We start from the raw sequence: 20278 nt of genomic DNA, 5'->3' as shown, positions 1-20278 counted from the left end.
CTAAAGTACAAAATATATGTGCCCTATGCAGAGCGTATGATGAACTGGAACACACAGACTCTCCGCAGGGGGATAGAAAATCCTATCACCACAACTAATAATGATCAGACAGTTATAAATAAGGAGCTTACAACTTCTGTCTTCATGTTTGGGGTATGGAGGATATAGATGGCTGGCGATCAGACAGGTGGGAGGTGCAGGGAGGGAAAGTTACTTAATGGAAAAAGTTTATTGCTAAAAATATTTTGTATTCTTGCCTTACAGCACATTTAGTCATTATTTTAGACATATTAGAGTATGGCATATCGGAAAAAGAGGGTGTGGTTTAGTAAGCCAAAAATTCTAGAAAAATTTTGAGCATACGCTAAAGAGTCCAATTACAAAAAAGTCACATTTTACCATCTATTTTCAGGGACAAGTGTCCTATTCACACTTCTTCAGCTTCGGTGCTGTTCTCATGCTAAAACATTCCAGGTCAATAACCGGCCTCAGCAGTGACCCCCTACACCAGTGATGGCGAACCTTTTAGAGGCCGAGTGCCCAAACTACAACAAAGACCCGCTTATTTATCGCAAAGTGCCAACACAGAAATGTAATTTGTGATTTATACTCCCTTCTCTGTCACAGTTTTCATTGATACCAGCACCTGAGGACACCAATCAAGCAGAAAATAGTCCCAGGTTGAGCTGTCACTTTAAAATAGCTCTGCACAGCAAGTCCTGGGCTGTCTGGGACTGCAGGAAGATACCTGGAGTAATCTCTGGTGATGGCCTGGGTGCCCACAGAAAGGGCTCTGAGTGCCACCTCTGGCACCAGTGCCATAGGTTAGCCATCACTGCCCTACACCAATAGCATGTAACTGCTGAGGCCAGTGGATTGCACTGCATTCTCAACGTGGCTGGTTCCCTTTAAGAAACAGGGGACACAGGAGAAGCGGACAGAAAGGAAACCCTGCAGCAAGGAATGTTATTATGTCACATAATTGCACCGCAGAGCGGTTTACAGCACCTTGTGTAATGGATGGGTGTCAGGTGTTCTGGTTGGGAAGCCTCGATGTGTTTCCCATGTCGGTTTTATGTTGGGAGTTATGTAATACCGCCACTCCCTGACAAAACCCCTTCTTTCTCCATATAGATTGGTATCTTGCTGACAATGATGTGTTCATCAGTACTTCCTATTACAGGGATCGTCTATCTCCTAGTGACTATGTGTGAGGCAGTGTGACCAGGGACCTATAGCCGTGTACACAGCTCACTGCTGCTTAGTTTATGTGGCCATGTGTCAGTGTTATCTACGAAAGGCCAAAGTCCACGTCACTCCGTAAGCTGCAGCAAAGCCAAATTCCTCGCCAATCACCAGGTATTGTACCTTTATTTTCCTCTCTTTTTTTTCCATATCAGGTAACACATATATTTTCCAGGAAGCGGAGGCTACAGATACAAGTAGCAGAGTTCTTCTCAATATGACTATCATTACACGGCGCAACAAGTATTTTACTCACACACTTGTTGCTTGGTGCTGTTGTCTGTAGAACAGATGTAGCAGAGTTTACTGTGTTAAGTATAAGGATGACAAAGTCAGCTCTGCTACATAAGTATGGAATGTGAGTTCTAGTATTGTTGGAATTACAGTTGAAAGATAATAAGATCTAAACTTGTTACACAAGCATCAAATGACGGGAAATCTTTATCTGTGTAATCCCTATCTTGTATCTGATGAAGAGATATACACGCTCACGAGCAAGGGAGAAACACACGGACCAGAGGCCAGCGATTAAAGGGAACCTGTCATATTGTACAAGTAGCCCTATCTTCTAAGCAGGAGGAGACGTGCATTTTGTTCATATTGGGGCTTATTTAGTAAAGGTCTGCGCACATTTACTTACCCGCATTTACTTACTGGGGCACATTTACTTACCCGGTCCACAGAGTTCACCGAAAGTGCATTGTCCGACAAAGTGCATTGTCCGACGATAATGCACTCTGCAGCGATTCACTAAGATTGTGCGCCCAATATCGTGCATGTTTAGCTTACCCGCTCAGGTCCGCCGGCAATCCCTCTCCCCTCCCCCCCTGCCCCCGATTTCTGTTGCATGAAAGTCGGCGCAAGAAAAAAAATGTTAAATACCTATCACAGCCAACCAAAACATCGGAAAGTCGACTAAAGTGCATGTGCGGACCCTTAGTAAATAAGCCCCAATGTGCCTATTTCTATCTGCAGGCAGCACATTATAAAGCAGGGGAGTTGTGCAGATTTTACATAGTGTTTTATCTGCAGGCATCATGTTATAGAGCAGAAACAGATTATACATAGTGTCCTGTCTGCAGGAAGCAGGTTGTAGAGCAGAAGCAGTTTGTACATAGTGTCCTGTCTGCAGGCAGAAGGTTATAGAGCAGGAGGAGTTGAGCAGATTGTACATAGTGTCCTATCTGCAGGCAGCATGTTATAGAGCAGAAACAGATCATACATAGTGGGGCAAATTTACTTACCCGGCCCATTCGCGATCCAGCGGCGCGTTCTCTGCTCTGGATTCGGGTCCGGCCGGGATTCATGAAGGCAGTTCCTCCGCCGTCCACCAGGTGGCGCTGCTGCGCTGAAAATCATCTCCACGCGCCGGAATGCACCACCTCGGACCAGGTGAAGGTAAGCGGTCACCAAGCGACACTTTTTCGGTTTTTAAATGCGGCGGTTTTTTCCGAATACGTCGGGTTTTCGTTCGGCCACGCCCCCCGATTTCCGTCGCGCGCATGCCGGCGCCGATGCGCCACAATCCGATCGCGTGCGACACAATCCCGGGGCAATTCAGGTACAATCGGCGCAAATCGGAAATATTCGGGTAACACGTCGGGAAAACGCGATTCGGGCCCTTAGTAAATGACCCCCAGTGTCCTATCTGCAGGCAGCATGTTATAGAGCAAGTATTCCTTCTGTTAAACAAACCACGAGTGAAGAACATTGCGGTGGGGGGATTTATCACACGCTGACTCATGTTATGCAAGTGTTTAATATAAACTCTGTCCCCCCCATCGCTCGATATATTTTGAGGCTCCTGATTTATCTGGTGGCCTTAGGTGGCCAAGAAATTTTATGGCAGGTCCTGGCGGAGGCTATAGGCAGTGTGCAGGAGTGTGGATGACCCCTTTACATGCCTCCATGGCGACTTACTGTAGTGTCGTATGTGTGGAAATAGTCACAATTTCTGGCTTTGCACCAGAATTACAATTACAGGCGGTCCCCTACTTAAGAACACTCGACTTACATACGACCCATAGTTACAAACGGACCACTGGATATTGGTAATTTATTGTACTTTAGTCCTAGGCTACAATAATCAGCTGTAACAGTTATCACAGGTGTCTGTAATGAAGCTTTAGTGTTAATATTGATTCTTATGACAACCCAACATTTTTAAAATCCAGTTGTCACAGAGACCAAAAAAGTTCTGTCTGGGATTACAATGATAAAATATACAGTTCCGACTTACATACAAACTCAACTTAAGAACAAACCTACAGACCCTATCTTGTATGTAACCCGGGGACTGCCTGTAGTTCAAGGCTTGTATGTCATATAAATGGTGTATAAGTTTTGATAAATCCCCCCATAGGTCTAGAGCATCCTTTTCTCACCACATCTTTAGCAGAGGTGCCAGTATTGTGGGAGACTAGTTCACCCTTGTGATTTACAGGATCTTCGCTATTGATAAATGTGAGATGATTAAGCTGAAAAGTGAACAGAATAGTGTACAGCGTGTTCTGACAATGTTCCCTTTACCAAAAGATTGCCGTAGATTAGCAGCTATCGGCTGCTTCTTGTGAACAGAACCTCTATTTTGAAATTTAGAAATGAAAAAAATAAACGCAGGAGGTTGTCACAGGGGAAACTTATGAGATTTCTCGTTAGAATTGTTATAGCGCTAATTGGGTGGAAAAGTCCCATCCGTTACTTAGACTTCTTCATACTGTACAGAGGAAGTCACTCTTCTTCTGCCTAATAGATCTGTTGTGTCACTCCATTTTCCTAATGTGTGGGTTTCCTGTAAGTTTGCAGTGAGAATTACTGGTACTGATGTCTTTTTAACAACATTTATATACTGTATATATATATTTCATTCCTTCACTTTCTCCACATGGAACGACTATTCTGTGAAATATGGCAGAAATATTGTCTGTATTTCCCAGAATGTGCACAGCAATCATATAGTTATGCATATTTAAATAATTCCAATTCGTTTTATTCACATTTAAACACCAAAAATCATCGAAACGTAGACATTTTCACGCCCAAATTCACCCCTCACAATGAAACACAAAGGAAACGTGAAGACAACATTAATGCGATGTTAACACAATGTTAACGGAATATAAATGTGTGAAGAACATCTTAGGCTACATTTACATAAACGTATGCCTGCACGGCTACAGTCCATGCGGGCATACATCCAGCGCCATGGAGATAAAGAGGTTTGACCCCTCTCCATAGCAATCCACGGCATACGGCGCCGTAACATATCACATCTTTTCCCTTTGTACAGAGCCGCACAGTGCCGCACGTGTGTGGTAGCGTGTTGCTCCGTGCCGCCATTGCTTTCTGTACATATGTCCCCCATACGGTTGTGTAAAAGTAGCCTTACCATGAGGAATATAGGTTGTTATCTGAATGGCCACCATGAGAAAAATGCCAGTGTCATTTACTAAATTAGATACTTTAGAGGCGGTGACAGTGCCCAATAACTTATAAACTTGGCATACTTTAAAAAAAAAAACTGCACCTTTCACATTGTTTTTTATGGTTCAAGATGGCTGACACTGCCTCATTATTATAGTGGAATCTATTAAGCGCAATGCAATTTGATGGCGCTCTATAAATAAAGATTATTATTATAAGACTGTCGTTTTTAATCTCTAGCCTCTTAGTAGATTTCCGCCTGATGAGACCAGGTCTGACCTGGCGGAGATTCAGCTACACTAACACTATAAAAGGAATTATCACTAAACGGTCTATTAACTACGCCTTGTCCGCAAGATTTCTGCCAGACCTGGCTAATTAAAATCATTTCTTCAGCTGATTTTAAGATCTTTGCACTAACATGGAACCACCCCTTCCCAACGAATTTAATAAAGTCTCCACTAGAAAATGGCAGAGACTTCCCGTGATTTTTAGACCAGGTTTGACTTAATCTAAATTAGGCAAACCTGGTGGCCATCAGGGAAAAGCGGCAGATCGCACTTTCGGATTTACTAAGAGTTTCTGGTGGGGGTGGGACAATGAAGGCTGGTTAATCTCCCGGTTAATAATAGATCAATGGGATGTATATGCTACCCAAAAACCACCAATCACATGGCTTCACATGTCACAATTGGCTACAGAAGTGTTACATCAAACCCCGCAATATCCTTATGTTTGTAGAACTTTCACTTCTCCATTAGTCCCAGTTGTGGAACGTCTCTTTTCTTTCAGACATTTGGTATCACAACACTGGTATGACAGGTGAACAATTGCTACATTATTTCAATGATATGGTGTGTAAACCATCACTGTATCACTGTATCCCAAATATTTGGGTAAACACCAGGATTCAGATGCTATTTTGTTGCAACTAGACTGGTGTCAAGAAACCACTGTGGTACTGTATTCCAATATAAAACACGAATTTATTGATATACATTAAAACATATTTAAAAACACACACCCCATGTGTGTAAGCAATCTCCACTCGCTATAATAAAGCGCAGTGTCCTCCCATCAATTGTCACCAAAATTCATGTGATATGTAAACATGGACTGAGTAAGTGCCAAGAAAATGTAAACAATGTCATACAAATAGCAACAGCAAATGCTCCCTAATGGGATGTAATGGATCCACAATAAAAAAGATAAGTGTGCATATCACCAAATGAGTCCATGTGCTTGATGGAGGTAAAGACCCCACGCGTATCGCTGTTCCGTCACAGCTAAAACAAACAATGCTGACTTTATACTTAGTTCAACGAGGTCTGGCGTCTGTCGTCACTTCCTTCTGCCCCTGGGTGGGCCCGCCCCGCCCCGCCCCCAGCCGGCCCGTCCCCACGCATGCGCGGTGCCCCCGCACCTCCACCTCCATAGCAGAGACACCGCCACGCCTCCTTCCCCCCCCCCGGAGATGAAGAGGCGGGGAAGAGACGAGGGATCACCCGCCTCCTATGTAATTGCTACATTATCTATCCTTTTTTTTATTTTAGTGGGACTTTTGGCTATGCAACAACCAAAGATGATACGACAATTTTTGTGATTTTGGCCATGGGGATGAAAGAGTTGAAGGCATCTCACCATAAAGTCAGTGAAGATGTCGGCATCTGTACTTACTGATCCCTGAGATTGTGACTGGATGCATCACTTGTAACAGAGTGCTGAGGTAAGACCTTCTACTTTTGGGGCACCAGGAAAAACTTTTTGTAGATATGGATGTGAAAGTCTGTCTATTATCCATGGCCAATTCTACATCCAAAAACACAGCTCAGATCACTAATATTGTGCTATTAACACCCTCCTAAATGAAGAATTCTGTAGAGTATAATAGAAAAAGAACCTACAGAGAGAAAAAATTATATTGTACGTTTTTTACCTTTTCCAGGTGTCAGGTTCGCTAGGGAGATTGCTGGGACTTCTGGTTCTTCTGGTGGTACCAGCAGCGTTCTCCGAACCCCGGCGCGTATCCGCGCAAACTCCACCTCTCGTCCTGGGCAGCGGCTGCTAAGATCTCGCGCTGTCTAGGAGTGGCTGGGACTTTGAACCTCTGCTTGGTGCTTGGTTGTTTCTACACCATGAGGGGTTAATTCCCAGATGCTGTCCAGCACCTATCAGGTTCTGGAGGTGGAGTTCTGGCTGCATAAATTGCAGCTTCACTAGTCACCAGTGCCAGTGTTTGAAAATCCCTTTCTCCACCTGGTTGCTGCTAGTTTGTATTGCTCTGTATCTGTATCTATATTGTTGCTAACTCGGCTAGTTTTGGACTTTGACTCTTGCTTACTGATTCTGCTTTTGACGTACCCTCCAGTTGTGACTCCGGCTTGTTTACGATTCTTTTGTGTTTTATGTTTGTCAGTCTGTTTGTGTTCCCCTTCCCACACTTACCCAGAATATTTCGAGTCTTCAAGTAGTCGCCCCACGGTTTAGCGTGGGGGGGCTATAGGAAGGGACAGAGGTTGGGGCAAGCTCAGGGCACACTATCCCCTGTCTTTTGTGTACCAATCCTAACAGAAACACTGGCCACACATAGGTCTGCATCCTGTATCCGACCTGCTACATTCTCTCCTTCCATGGAGCCTTTGTCAGCTGTGGTCGCTCAGGTCCAGACCCTAACTCAGCTTGTTCAGGATCTAGCTTCCCGTCTCCAAATTCAGGAATCTATGCAGGTTCCACGGCAGACATCACCGCAGGATCCACTGCCACCCACGCCTGAACCTAAGGTTCCTCTCCCTGACGTGTTTTTTGGTGACCGTAAGAAATTTTTTTCATTTCGGGAGGGCTGTAAACTTTACTTTTCTTTACGCCCTCGTTCATCGGGCACAGAGATTCAAAGGGTGGGCGTGGTAATTTCCCTGTTGCGTGGGGATCCGCAAAATTGGGCTTTTTCTCTCCCACCTGACTCTCCATCCCGTTCTTCTCTTGACGCTTTTTTTTCTGCTTTAGGCCAGATTTATGACGAACCTGACCGCCGAGCACTTGCAGTTTCCCACCTTAGATCTCTGTGTCAGGGAAAACGGACAGCAGAAGATTATTGTGCCCAGTTCAGACAGTATGTGACTGACTCTCAATGGAATGACTGCGCCCTAAAAGACCAATTTATGTCCGGACTGTCAGACCGAGTACAGGACTTAGTCTTAGCTTATGCCGAGCCTCAGACATTAGATGATGCTATGGCTCTGGTCATCCGAGTTGATCGTCGCCTAAGATCCAGGCGATCACCTCGGGTGTCCTCGGACTGTCAGCCAGCGGCCAGTCCGTCTCCAGGTAGTCCAGAATTGGAATCCATGGAGCTGGATAGCATCTCTCCTGCACAGCGGAAGCAACATCGAATAAGACGCCATCTTTGTTTCTACTGTGGAAGTCCTGATCATCAGATCAACACCTGTTCCAAGAGGCAGCAGCAGGAAAACTTCCGCTCCTAAGCAGTAGTCGGGGGGACTGCTTAGGAGCTCAGGTACTCCCTATTGTGTCTAGAATGTATTTACCTTGTACGGTTAAGTTTCAGTCTGTTTCCTGCACTGGTCGCGCCTTTTTGGATTCAGGTGCTGCGACTAATTTAATCGATTATAATTTTGTCTCTCAGTTTTGCATGTCATTGATTCCATTGTCCACTCCTATCCAGATGTCGGGTGCGGATTTGACCCCTCTACAGGCAGGGTTGATCAAATTCCGAACCCCGCAGATAAAGCTTATGGTAGGAGCTATGCATGAAGAATGGTGTTCTTTTCTAGTTATGGAAAACCTGTCTGAAAATGTCATTCTTGGTCTACCCTGGCTCCGGATCCATAATCCGGTAATTAATTGGGAAACTCTGGAGCTGGTTCATTGGGGTCCTCTCTGTAAGGAGCACCTGACCAGAGTTTCACTATGTACAGTTGTGACGGAAGATCAGGGTCTTCCAGGTTTTCTCTCGGACTACTCAGATGTGTTTTCAAAACCCTTGTCCCAAGTCCTTCCTCCTCACAGGGAGTTTGATTGTAAAATTGACCTTCTTCCTGATGCTAGATTGCCAAAGGGTCGTATATATAACTTGTCGGTACCAGAACGGGAGGCACTGAAGAGTTATATTGATGAGAGTTTGGCAATCGGACATATTCGTCCCTCTGAGTCGCCCACTGGGGCCGGGTTCTTTTTTGTTGAGAAAAAAGATGGTGGTTTACGGCCGTGTATTGACTATCGAGAATTAAATAAGATAACGGTAAAAAACTCAGGTCCCCTCCCCTTGATCCCGGATCTCTTAAATCAGGTTTCTGGGGCCCAAGTTTTCTCTAAATTAGATCTCAGAGGGGCTTATAACCTGATTCGGGTCCGAGAAGGGGATGAGTGGAAAACCGCATTTAATACACCTTTGGGGCACTTTGAATACCTGGTTATGCCCTTTGGTTTGAGTAATGCCCCAGCGGTTTTTCAAGGCTTTATGAACTCCATTTTTCATGATTACATCGGTGTGTTTATGGTGGTGTATCTAGACGATATTTTGATTTTTTCTCCTGATATGGTTTCTCACCAGCAACATCTCCGCCAAGTACTTACCAGGTTGCGCAAAAACCACCTCTTCGCTAAGCTGGAAAAGTGTGTTTTTTGCGTCCAGAAGGTTTCCTTCTTAGGTTATGTTGTGACTCCCTCTGATGTACAGATGGATCCGAGTAAGGTTCAGGCGCTCACGGACTGGGTTCGGCCTACCAATCTTAAGGCCCTACAACGATTTTTAGGTTTCGCTAACTATTATCGGAACTTTATAAAGAACTTTTCTGTGATCGCCAAACCCCTCACGGATCTAACCCGTAAGGGTGCTGATCCAAACAACTGGTCCCCTGCCGCTTGCTCAGCGTTTGAAACTTTAAAAGCGGCATTCTCGTCAGCCCCAGTTTTGGTTCAACCTGACCTCTCTCTACCGTTTGTTGTGGAGGTTGATGCCTCCGAGGTAGGAGTAGGTGCAGTGTTGTCTCAGGGGTCCTCCACTCTCACCAGACTTAGGCCCTGTGCATATTTCTCTAGAAAGTTTTCCTCTTGTGAGAGGAATTATGATATTGGTAATCGAGAGCTCCTTGCCATTAAGTGGGCATTTGAAGTCTGGCGACACTTTTTGGAAGGAGCTCTTCATCCGATAACTGTGCTCACAGATCATAAGAACTTAGTATATTTGGATACTGCTAAGCGTTTGAACTCACGTCAGGCTAGGTGGGCCTTGTTTTTCTCTCGCTTTAATTTTGTGGTCACCTACCGACCTGGGTCAAAAAATGTGAAGGCTGATGCCTTGTCCCGTAGCTTCGGGACTCCTGAGCTTCCAGCGACTACGGACAGTAATATTTTGTCTCCAGGTGTTGTGTTGGCAGCTGTCTCCTCCCACCTCTCCTCTCAAATTTTAGCAGGACAAAAATCTGCACCCAAAGACCTTCCGGAAGGCAAATTATTTGTTCCTCTTTCTTGTCGTTTGAGAGTGTTGGAGGAGACGCATTGCTCAGTATTGGCAGGTCATCCGGGAATGCGGAGTACCTTGGATCTCTTAAAGAGAAGTTACTGGTGGCCTCACATGACTAATGATGTGCACGCATTTGTCCAAGCCTGTCAGGTCTGTGCGCGAGGAAAGACTCCCAGGAGACGTCCTGAGGGGCCTCTTCTTCCGCTTCCAGTTCCCACCAGGCCATGGTCTAAAGTGTCAATGGATTTTGTCACTGATCTGCCAGCATCTCAAGGCTATACAGTGATTTGGGTGGTAGTGGACCGTTTCTCCAAGATGGGACACTTTGTTCCATTAAAAAAGTTACCTTCAGCTGAAGAATTGGCTGATTTGTTTATACAGAACATTGTACGCCTCCATGGTATACCAGATGATATTGTGTCTGATAGGGGCGTACAATTTGTTTCCAAATTTTGGCGAGCATTTTGTTCTAGACTGGAAGTTAATCTGTCGTTCTCCTCAGCGTTTCATCCTGAGTCTAATGGTCAGTCCGAGAGAATGAATCAGGAGATGATTCAATATCTGCGACTCTTTGTCTCGGACAGTCAGGACCAGTGGGTGAAATTCCTTCCGTTGGCAGAATTTGCTATTAATAACCACTGTAGTTCGTCCACACAGGTATCTCCGTTTTTCTGCAATTATGGTTTTCATCCACGTTTCTCTTTTTCATCTGTGCCTGTCTCTAATATTCCTCGAGCGGAAGCCATTACATCCAAGTTGCGCTCGCTCTGGTCACAAGTTCGGGAGAATATTCAGAGGGCACAAAATTCTATGGTCCAACAAACTGAAAGAAGGCGCACTAAATCTGATACGTTTGTGGTGGGGGATAAAGTGTGGTTATCAACAAAAAACCTTAAATTGAAGGTCCCCTCTTTGAAGTTTGCGCCCAGGTTTGTGGGTCCGTTTGTTGTTACTCATATTGTTAACCCGGTTTCCTTCAAGATTACACTTCCAGCAGGGTGGCGGGTCCATAACACCTTCCATAAGAGTCTTCTGAAGCGCTATGTTGAGCCTGTTTTGCCTCTTTCTGACCCTCCTTCTCCATCTATTGTGGAGGGGAATCTGGAATTTGAGGTGGAAAAGGTGGTGAATTCCAGATGGGTAGGTAACTCCCTGCAGTACCTGGTCCATTGGAAAGGTTTTGGTCCTGAGGATAGGTCTTGGGTTCCGGCTAGAGATGTTCATGCTCCACGGTTACTCAGGTTATTTCATCAGACCTACCCTCAGAAGCCATCTTTAAGATCTAGGGGTCCGAAGGCCCCCCGTCAGGGGGGGGGTACTGTCAGGTTCGCTAGGGAGATTGCTGGGACTTCTGGTTCTTCTGGTGGTACCAGCAGCGTTCTCCGAACCCCGGCGCGTATCCGCGCAAACTCCACCTCTCGTCCTGGGCAGCGGCTGCTAAGATCTCGCGCTGTCTAGGAGTGGCTGGGACTTTGAACCTCTGCTTGGTGCTTGGTTGTTTCTACACCATGAGGGGTTAATTCCCAGATGCTGTCCAGCACCTATCAGGTTCTGGAGGTGGAGTTCTGGCTGCATAAATTGCAGCTTCACTAGTCACCAGTGCCAGTGTTTGAAAATCCCTTTCTCCACCTGGTTGCTGCTAGTTTGTATTGCTCTGTATCTGTATCTATATTGTTGCTAACTCGGCTAGTTTTGGACTTTGACTCTTGCTTACTGATTCTGCTTTTGACGTACCCTCCAGTTGTGACTCCGGCTTGTTTACGATTCTTTTGTGTTTTATGTTTGTCAGTCTGTTTGTGTTCCCCTTCCCACACTTACCCAGAATATTTCGAGTCTTCAAGTAGTCGCCCCACGGTTTAGCGTGGGGGGGCTATAGGAAGGGACAGAGGTTGGGGCAAGCTCAGGGCACACTATCCCCTGTCTTTTGTGTACCAATCCTAACACCAGGTTTTGGACATTCTCCTCATTTTGCTTATAGTGATACATAATACAGATTAAAATACTATTATGTGATAGTAGTTAATGCTTTACCTATATCCTATCATCTATGCTTATCTCTTGGGAGCTTTTCCTCCCCAAAGGTTCATTCAGCCTGATGAAGGACACTGGGTCGCCTGAAACATAAAAATTGCAACATTTTATGCCAGAAAATGGAAATAGAGTCCATAGCACTTGTATAAACATAGCCTTAGACTAAGTTCAAACTATTTGGGCTCTACATTTTTCAAAATTTTGCCCTAAAAATGATGGCCCCTTAAATACAACACTAGATATCAATGGGGTCCATTATGGAAACTTGGTATATGTATGTCTATGTATATGGAGCCTTACTTTACTGTTGTCTGGAGGTTGAAAAACATGGCTGCTTTCTTCTAAAAAACAAAAATATAAACTGATCACTTCTATGCCTTAAGGCTAAGATCCTACCCTTGGCTTCATAATGGGAATGGACATGGGATTCAGACTTGAATACTTACTGGTCCTGACCTCTGTGTGTAGATGACCCATGGCCTTTTGATCACAAATTTGGAAAGCCCAAGATGTAAAGTAAATCTTTGTTGGTGACCAAATGGGAACACCAAATTGCTTGATAGGTAGGGTGCCCTTCCACAAGTAATAAATTATTTGCTCCTTTTAGATCATAGCCTTTGAATTTGTCACGGGTGCTCCTGCGACCCATGTCCTGGGTTGCAATCGCACCCATGTGCCTCCCTGTGTCCCCTCATGCCAGCAGCAGGTTCACTTACCTCTCCATGCTCCAGCGACGATCTCCTTGCTCCAGCGTGGGTGTCCCCGCCTCGTAGGGTGCACACTGGCTGTCTCAGATTTAAAGGGCCAGTGGACCACTAATTGGCACTGGTCACCGGACAATCTATAAATAGCCAACCTCTTTCCTCATGCTCCACCAGATCTTTGTGCCCTTATGACATCGAGAAAGCATTCTCTGACTGTCTGTGTATTACCCGTTTTGACCTCCTGCTACGTTCCTGACTTCGATTCTTTGCCGCCTGTGTTGACCTTCCGCTACTTCCGACATCAATCCTGTGCCACCTGTCTTGACCTTCTACCTGACAACGACTCCGATTTTGCCTGCTGACTCTGTACCTCGCCATGGCCGCCATCGCAAGCAAGTCGTGCCTGTGGAGCGACCTGGTGGTATCCCGGCGCAGCAAGTCCAACCCGCTATGTGGCGGGCTCTGGTGAAAACTGGGTAGCACTTAGACTCCGCTCCCAGGTGTCGCCTTATGTCATTGTCCACGGTGGTCCACGACCCCAACCCTGACACTATTGTTGGCACTGACTTAGAACACAGTCTTGTGCCTGGAAGTATACAAGAAAGGGCCATGTTTTTCACTGATTTCATGATAAATTGCCTTTATGGGGTGTTTCTCCAGAAGGTCTTTGCAGTGTTTTTGTGATGTTAAGGTCCTCCACCCCTGCAACCACAGTTCCTCTTCTGAGTTATAAGCCCAAGCAGAAGACAAGAGTAAGTCCTACTCCAAGTGTTGATGAAAGGTGTCTCTTTTCCCCTTTGTCCAGTCATGGTCCACACAACAAGATCTTTTTATATTAAATCACATAAAAGTTGACATAAGACCATGACAAGTATAATACAATAATCCCGAGATAAGAACAGGACAAAATACACATTGGGGGTCATTTACTAAGGGCCCGATTCGCGTTTTCCCGACGTGTTACCCGAATATTTCCGATTTCCCCTGAATTGCCCCAGGATTTTGGCGCACGCGACCGGATTTTTGGCGCATCGGCGCTGGCATGCACGCAACGGAAATCGGGGGGCGTGGCCAAACGAAAACCCGACGGATTCGGAAAAACCCCCGCATTTAAAAAACAAAAAGTGTCGCGGAGCTTGCACTTACCTTCACCAGGAATAGGCCGGTGTACTTGAGTGCATTTCAGCGGACTTCAGCGCAGCAGCACCACCTGGTGGACGTCGGAGGAACTACCTTAGTGAATCGCCAGGAGACTCGAATCCACCGCAGAGAACTCGCCGCTGGATCGCAAATGGACCGGGTAAGTAAATCTGCCCCAATATCTAATTTTTTCCTTTCATATTCTACATCAAAAATAGAAAGTCCAAATCTTAAGTGAAAGGAAACCACATCATGGGGTATAATTTCTTTCTATTTTTGGCTGGAATCAGTTCCTGTTTTTAGTAAAAGAACATAACAAAGAATTGATCTTCTGAACCTTAGCTTGACAATTAGTCATTAATGATTAATAGATTGAAACACACTGGGCAAGGGTTGGGGGAGCGATGTGATCCCTTAAATCTGTTATAGGGCAAACTTCCCAAAAACTTAGGACCAGCTTAGGTTCCCATACTGTCACCCTCTGTTAGGGTTATACCTATTGGGGATGCAAAGGTAGCATTCACTCCTGGAACCTGAAGCCCCCAGGGGCTCCATTGTAAGAAGACAGCGGTATTTTAATTGATGCATGGAGCTTCCCTCTTGCCTCTTCCCTTGTATATCTTCAATATTTCTTTCAGGATGGTCCTATCCCCATAGAATGATATCCTAAAAACTGTACCACACAGTAAGAGTGAAAACAGATGCTATAAAACATACAAACATTTGACCTCAGACAAGGAAAAAAAGTACATACATACAAAACCTCGTTAAGCCTTCTGTCGTCTCTGCTCTGCCAAGTTCCTCAGACAGGCTATACCACAGATTCGCAGTTCTGCTGTTCCTGCTGTACCCAGCGCTTTAGGTCAGCTATTGCAAAGATTCGTCGGGGTAGATTTATGACAAGTTTCTTAGAGCAGAACTGTTCTAGTTGCCCATGGAAACCAATCAGAGCTCAGCTTTCATTTTCCCACAGCTGTTTATAAAATTAAAGCTGAGCTCTGATTGGTTTCCATGGGCAACTAGAACAGTTTTGCTTCAGAAACTTGATGAGAAATCTCCACCAAGATTCTTATGGTAAGAAAAGCCTTGTAATTTCCGGAGCTTTTTAACATTTTTTCTGCAATTTGCACTTTTTTTCTATGGATTTTACATAAAAATGGCTATCAACATATTTAGGACAGTGGGGAGGAGTTATCCTCTTAACCACCCCAAATAAACAATAGAAGTAAAATGATCCCATGAGCACTTGTGTGTATTCCTTTTTGTATGGGGCACCTAAGAGCATATTTGGCACCCCCGATACTCCCAGTTGCTGGGGGGTTCCAGTGGTTCAATCCCCAGCGATCAAACTAATTCTGTTTCCTGTGAATAAAGGATGTGTTTATTAAGAACAACCCCTAAAATGAGGAACTATCTCCAGATTTCACTTTACATACTGCATAAATTATTATATAAATCTTGGACCTGATAAAATTGGTCTACATACTTTGGAAATCTGTGTTATAGTGGCAATATAAGTCCCAGGGGTGGAACCTTGAATTGATCATTCAGGACATAGTGGGTAACATTTACTTACCAGATCCCGCGGAGTTCACAGAAAGTGCACTGTCCGATGATCGTGCCTCCGATTTCCTGCATGTGTCGCTTCCCCGCTCAGGTCCGACAGAGTTCACTTTCTTCTTCTCGGTGTATGTAAGTGCATTGGATGTGACACAATTTGAATATTAAATCCAGAATCAGTCGGATCGTCCAACAGCCCGCCCCCAGATTTCTATCGCATGAAAGCCAGCGCAATAGCACCACAATCCAATCGCATGCGACAAAATCCCCAGTTAAATACCTGTCACGGCGGCGCAAATCCAAACAATTTCGAAAATCCGACGAAAGTGTGATCCGCTGACCCTTAGTAAATAAGCCCCTTTGTGTGGTAATACCCCTGTAAGATGACTGAGTTAAACCTCTCAATACACCAGACTCATGAGCTCTTTCAATCTATAGCTGGATTTATAAAAGGTGAAAGAATTTATCACAAAGCATTACAGAGCCTTGATATCGATTTTACTTTAAAGTAAGCATCCTGTCTTAGTTACTCTTTAAGAGTTGCATAAGGAAAGCAAATATTTATTTTATTGGTTTGTGATTTGTCTGGACTATACAATATGCCAGTATTACCGGTATATAGATATATATTAACATAAAAGCTAATATGAATAAAACCAAATTAAAGCAAATTTTCTCTAAAACAGTAGTTCTTTAGAAAACTTCAAAGGGATATTCTAACCTCACATTCACATTTAATTTAATTCACTTGCCATAGATATACATTTCTTCAATTGCATGATAAAAAAAAGTACCGGTACAGGCAGTCCCCGGGTTACGTACAAGATAGGGTCTGGAGGTTTGTTCTTAAGTTGAATTTGTATGTAAGTCGAAACTGTATATTTTATAATTGTAGCTCAAGACAAAAAAAATTTGGCCTCAGTGACAATTGGAGTTTAACCCTTTCACGACCCGTGACGTAATAGCACGTCACGGGTCGGCCGCGGGTGCATGGAGAGGGCTCACGCGCTGAGCCCTCTCCATAGCCGGTAAGTCTTTGCTGCATATTGCAGCAAAGGCTTACCGGTAACACCCGCGATCGGTGCTAGCACCGATCGCGGGTGTTTTCACCTCGATCGCCGCCGGCAATGCTGCCGGCGGCTTCAAAAGGATGGCGGCGCGTGGGCGCCGCCATCTTTTCGAGGATCGCCGCTCCCCGTGACGTCATCGGGGACCGGCGATCTGTCGCCATGGTAACCTCGGGTCTCGCGAAGACCCGAGGCTACTTCAGGTTAACCCATGCATTACAATGTGCTATCAGCACATTGTAATGTATGAGTAGTAAAATCCCCATATACTGCCATACTGTAGTATGGCAGTATATGATAGGATCATGCAGACCCCCTAGGGTTAAAGTACCCTAGGGAGTCTGAAAAGTACTAAAAATAAAAATAAAAAAAAGTAAAAAAAAAAAAAATTATAATAAAAAACCCTAAAAACTCAAATCACCCCCCTTTCCCTAGAACTGATATAAATATAAATAAACAGTAAAAATCATAAACACATTAGGTATCGCCGCGTCCGAAAATGCCCCATCTATCAAAATATGATAACGGTTTTTCACTGCGTTTAATCCCGTAACGGAAAATCGCGCCCAAAGTCGAAAATGGCACTTTTTTTGTCATTTAAAAAAATAAAAAAATTCTATAAAAAGTGATCACAAGGTCGAACAGTCCTAAAATTGATAACATTGTAAATGTCATCAAAATCCGCAAAAAACGACACCACCCACAGCTCAGTACACCAAAGTATAAAAAAGTTATTAGCGCCAGAAGATGGCAAAATCCCAAAAAAAAATTTTGTACAGGAGGTTTTAATTTTTTTGAATGTATGAAAACATTATAAAACCTATACAAATTTGGTATCCCCGTAATCGTACCGACCCAAAGAATAAAGTAGACATGTCATTTGGGGCGCACAGTGAAATCCGTAAGATCCAAGCCCACAAGAAGGCGGCACAAATGCGTTTTTCTACCAATTTCACTGCATTTGGAATTTTTTTCCCGCTTCCTAGTACACGGCATGGAATATTCAATACCATCTCTATGAAGTGCAATTTGTTACGCAGAAAATAAGCCATAACACAGCTCTGTACATGGAAAAATAAAAAAGTTATGGATTTTTGATCATGGGGAGTAAAAAAATTAAAATGAAAAAACAAAAAAGGGCCAGGTCCTGAAAGGGTTAAAATGATTATCAATAAAACTTCATTACAGACACCTTACAGCTGATCATTGCAGTCTGGGACTATAGTAAAGCATTCAGAAAGCTTCACCAGAGGTCAGAGGGGTCTGTCTGTAACTATGGGTTGTCTGTAAGTCGGGTGTCCTTAAGTAGGGGACCGCCTGTATATGCGTGATGATAATTTCCCATAAATTTAGCCAGGGCAAGCTTCAGGTTTCAGAGGCCCCTGGGCGACAGAGCCCCTTTGCAGTGGACTCATGTGGCAGCATTAAAAATTCAGAAACTAAGACAGTCTTCTGTTCCATAAAATATTCCGTAGTTTTTCTTGCCAAACATCCCCCTTATGGATATTTTATATAAAGCCCCCCTCACCCCCATGTATTCGTTATGTACAGCCTAATGTGGGCTGCAGGCACTTACCCGGGTATGCCCAGTTCTGGTGACAGCCCTGAATGTTGCCATATTCTCCATTCGAAACAAGCTAGCTGTACTTGGATATGACCACCTCTGCTTAGGAAAATTGCACAAAAAAATAAATTGTTTATGTATATGAAATGGCTAGAAGTTGGTGATTGCTGAATCCAGGTGGTCAGGAGGGGCTCAATAGTGCATGTCTGGCCACTGCTGCCAGGGTGGGGGATGAGTGGTCGTATCCAAGGACACCTATTTGTATCTAAGGAACATCATGGGTACATTAAAGGGAAAGTAACTTCAAGTAACATAACTTTTTAATTGTTCACTGACTTAATTCAAATGTTCGAAATGATATCACAATCCAACCGCCTTTAGCCTCAGTGTAGGGTTTCAGATCACTTCATACATGTAAAGTAGCAGGCAAATCAGCTGCATCGCGGAGGTTGTGCTGCTTCCTCTTACAGTGTATAGTGCCAGCAAAAGTTGTTTGTTAGTAGAAGATACATTCTATTTGTTCTATGCATGAATGTCAAATATTTTTTTAATCACATGAAGAAAATTTCAAGCAGCTCAATATAATAAAGAAAATACAAATGGGTGCACACTGACATGAAGCCAAGCAAAAGGGACTCTCCAAAATATCCAAAGAAGAGGTTAGCAGCACGCAAGTATTTCCCATGCATAGGGAAGGCTGAAATGCAGCGTCTGAAATACACACCAAAGGGGAGATTTATCATAAGTCTCCTAGAGCAGAACAGCTCTAGTTGCCCATGGCAGCCAATCAGAGCTCAGCTTTCATTTTCCCACAGCAGTTTATAAAATTAAAGCTGAGCTCTGATTGGTTTTCATGGAAAACTAGAACAGTTTAACCTCAGTAACTTGATGATAAATCTCCCCCCAAGTTTTTTGTCATTAACATGTTATTCAAAGTGCTGCTTACCTCTTCTTTGGATTTTTATTAAAATGATTTTATTTTACAAGGTACTGTATTTTTCGTACTATAGTCCAGTGCGCCTTATATATGAACCGCACTTACAGACAACAGCTGCCTTGAACTGTGCACAGGTCTGCCACCTGCTGGTCATTCATCCTTATAATCAGGTGCGCCTTATATTTGGTGCACCTTATATATGAACCTATACGTGTAAGCAGGCATTTATTGATGGTGCACCTTATAATCCAGTGCGCCTAATAGTCCGAAAAATACGGTAATTGGAAACCAGCCCCAATTGGCTGCCAAGGGACAGTAGTAGAGGAAGAATACATGAGGAGACACAGGCTGCAGCTGACCGTCCCCCATCACCACATGCTGCTGGCGGGGAGCCAGGTAATGTGAATTAAACTTCCATAAAGTACTGAAATGGTTCAGAATGCTGACAAAAGCATTATTAAATCAGCATAACATAGGCTACTGTCACCAGCTAAAAATGACATTCCCGGTGACAAGTTTGCAATCCTGAGAAAATTGAGAAAGGGATAAAAACGAGGGGCATTTAAAAAACTTGACCAAAAACGGGGGTTCTTGTGTCCTAATGTTATCAAGGTAACTCTTGGAAACTATTTCATATATTTATTGTAACTAATTCCTACCAAATCCAGGCAGCTTGGTGTATACAGAGAGAAGAACCATGGAGTCACCTGTGGATGCCAGTATCTCCAGAAGGATGGTTTCTTTTAATGGTACCCTCTTGACTGGCCGTTTACTTTCCCTAGCTATGCACCTTCTGGGGTTTCCTGTAGACATGTTATGTTCCTCATCTTTGCTCACAATGCGTGGGATAAGTTTTAATGAAGATATTTGACTAAGATCGATGTTGCGTTGTCATACTGGAAACTTTTATGCACTTTATTTACTTCTGTGTTCCCCAATAGTACAGCATTTTATATTATAATTTTTTCATATATTATTGTAAAATGTCAGATTCTAATAATTGTGATATTAGTTGAATGTTTTATGAATCCATTGTGCTACTTTTTTTGGAGTAGTATGGGGCAGCCATTTTTTTGGTGGTCTGCTTAAAGGGTTTTCATTGTATACAGATTGTACACCCAGCAG

At 43.9% G+C, this 20278-nt stretch overlaps 1 protein-coding gene and 1 long non-coding RNA gene across 4 annotated transcripts in view; one reads left to right on the top strand and one right to left on the bottom strand.

Moving 5' to 3' along the window:
* Positions 1 to 6849, bottom strand: part of LOC140064733 (uncharacterized) — a 49855-nt gene extending 43006 nt beyond the window's left edge. For both annotated transcript variants that reach the window (XR_011847801.1, XR_011847800.1), the window contains exon 1: positions 6605 to 6849. This is a non-coding gene — a long non-coding RNA (uncharacterized lncRNA). The remainder of the gene's footprint in view (positions 1 to 6604) is intronic.
* The window catches only part of UNC13D (unc-13 homolog D), a 49442-nt gene continuing 29916 nt past the window's right edge, over positions 753 to 20278 (top strand). The window contains exons 1-2 of one of the 2 annotated variants that reach the window (XM_072111905.1): positions 753 to 1359; positions 6222 to 6394. The gene's annotated coding sequence lies outside the window, so the exon portion shown is untranslated. Of the gene's footprint in view, positions 1360 to 6221; positions 6395 to 11767; positions 11793 to 20278 lie in introns of those variants that run through there. The other variant, XM_072111906.1, reaches the window with a different exon arrangement.

This window comes from Engystomops pustulosus, chromosome 6 (assembly GCF_040894005.1).
Source record: "Engystomops pustulosus chromosome 6, aEngPut4.maternal, whole genome shotgun sequence".
Classification (NCBI taxonomy): Eukaryota; Metazoa; Chordata; class Amphibia; order Anura; family Leptodactylidae; genus Engystomops; species Engystomops pustulosus.
The sequence above is the reverse complement of the archived record's forward strand: the minus strand, read 5'-3'. Positions and strand labels throughout refer to the sequence as shown.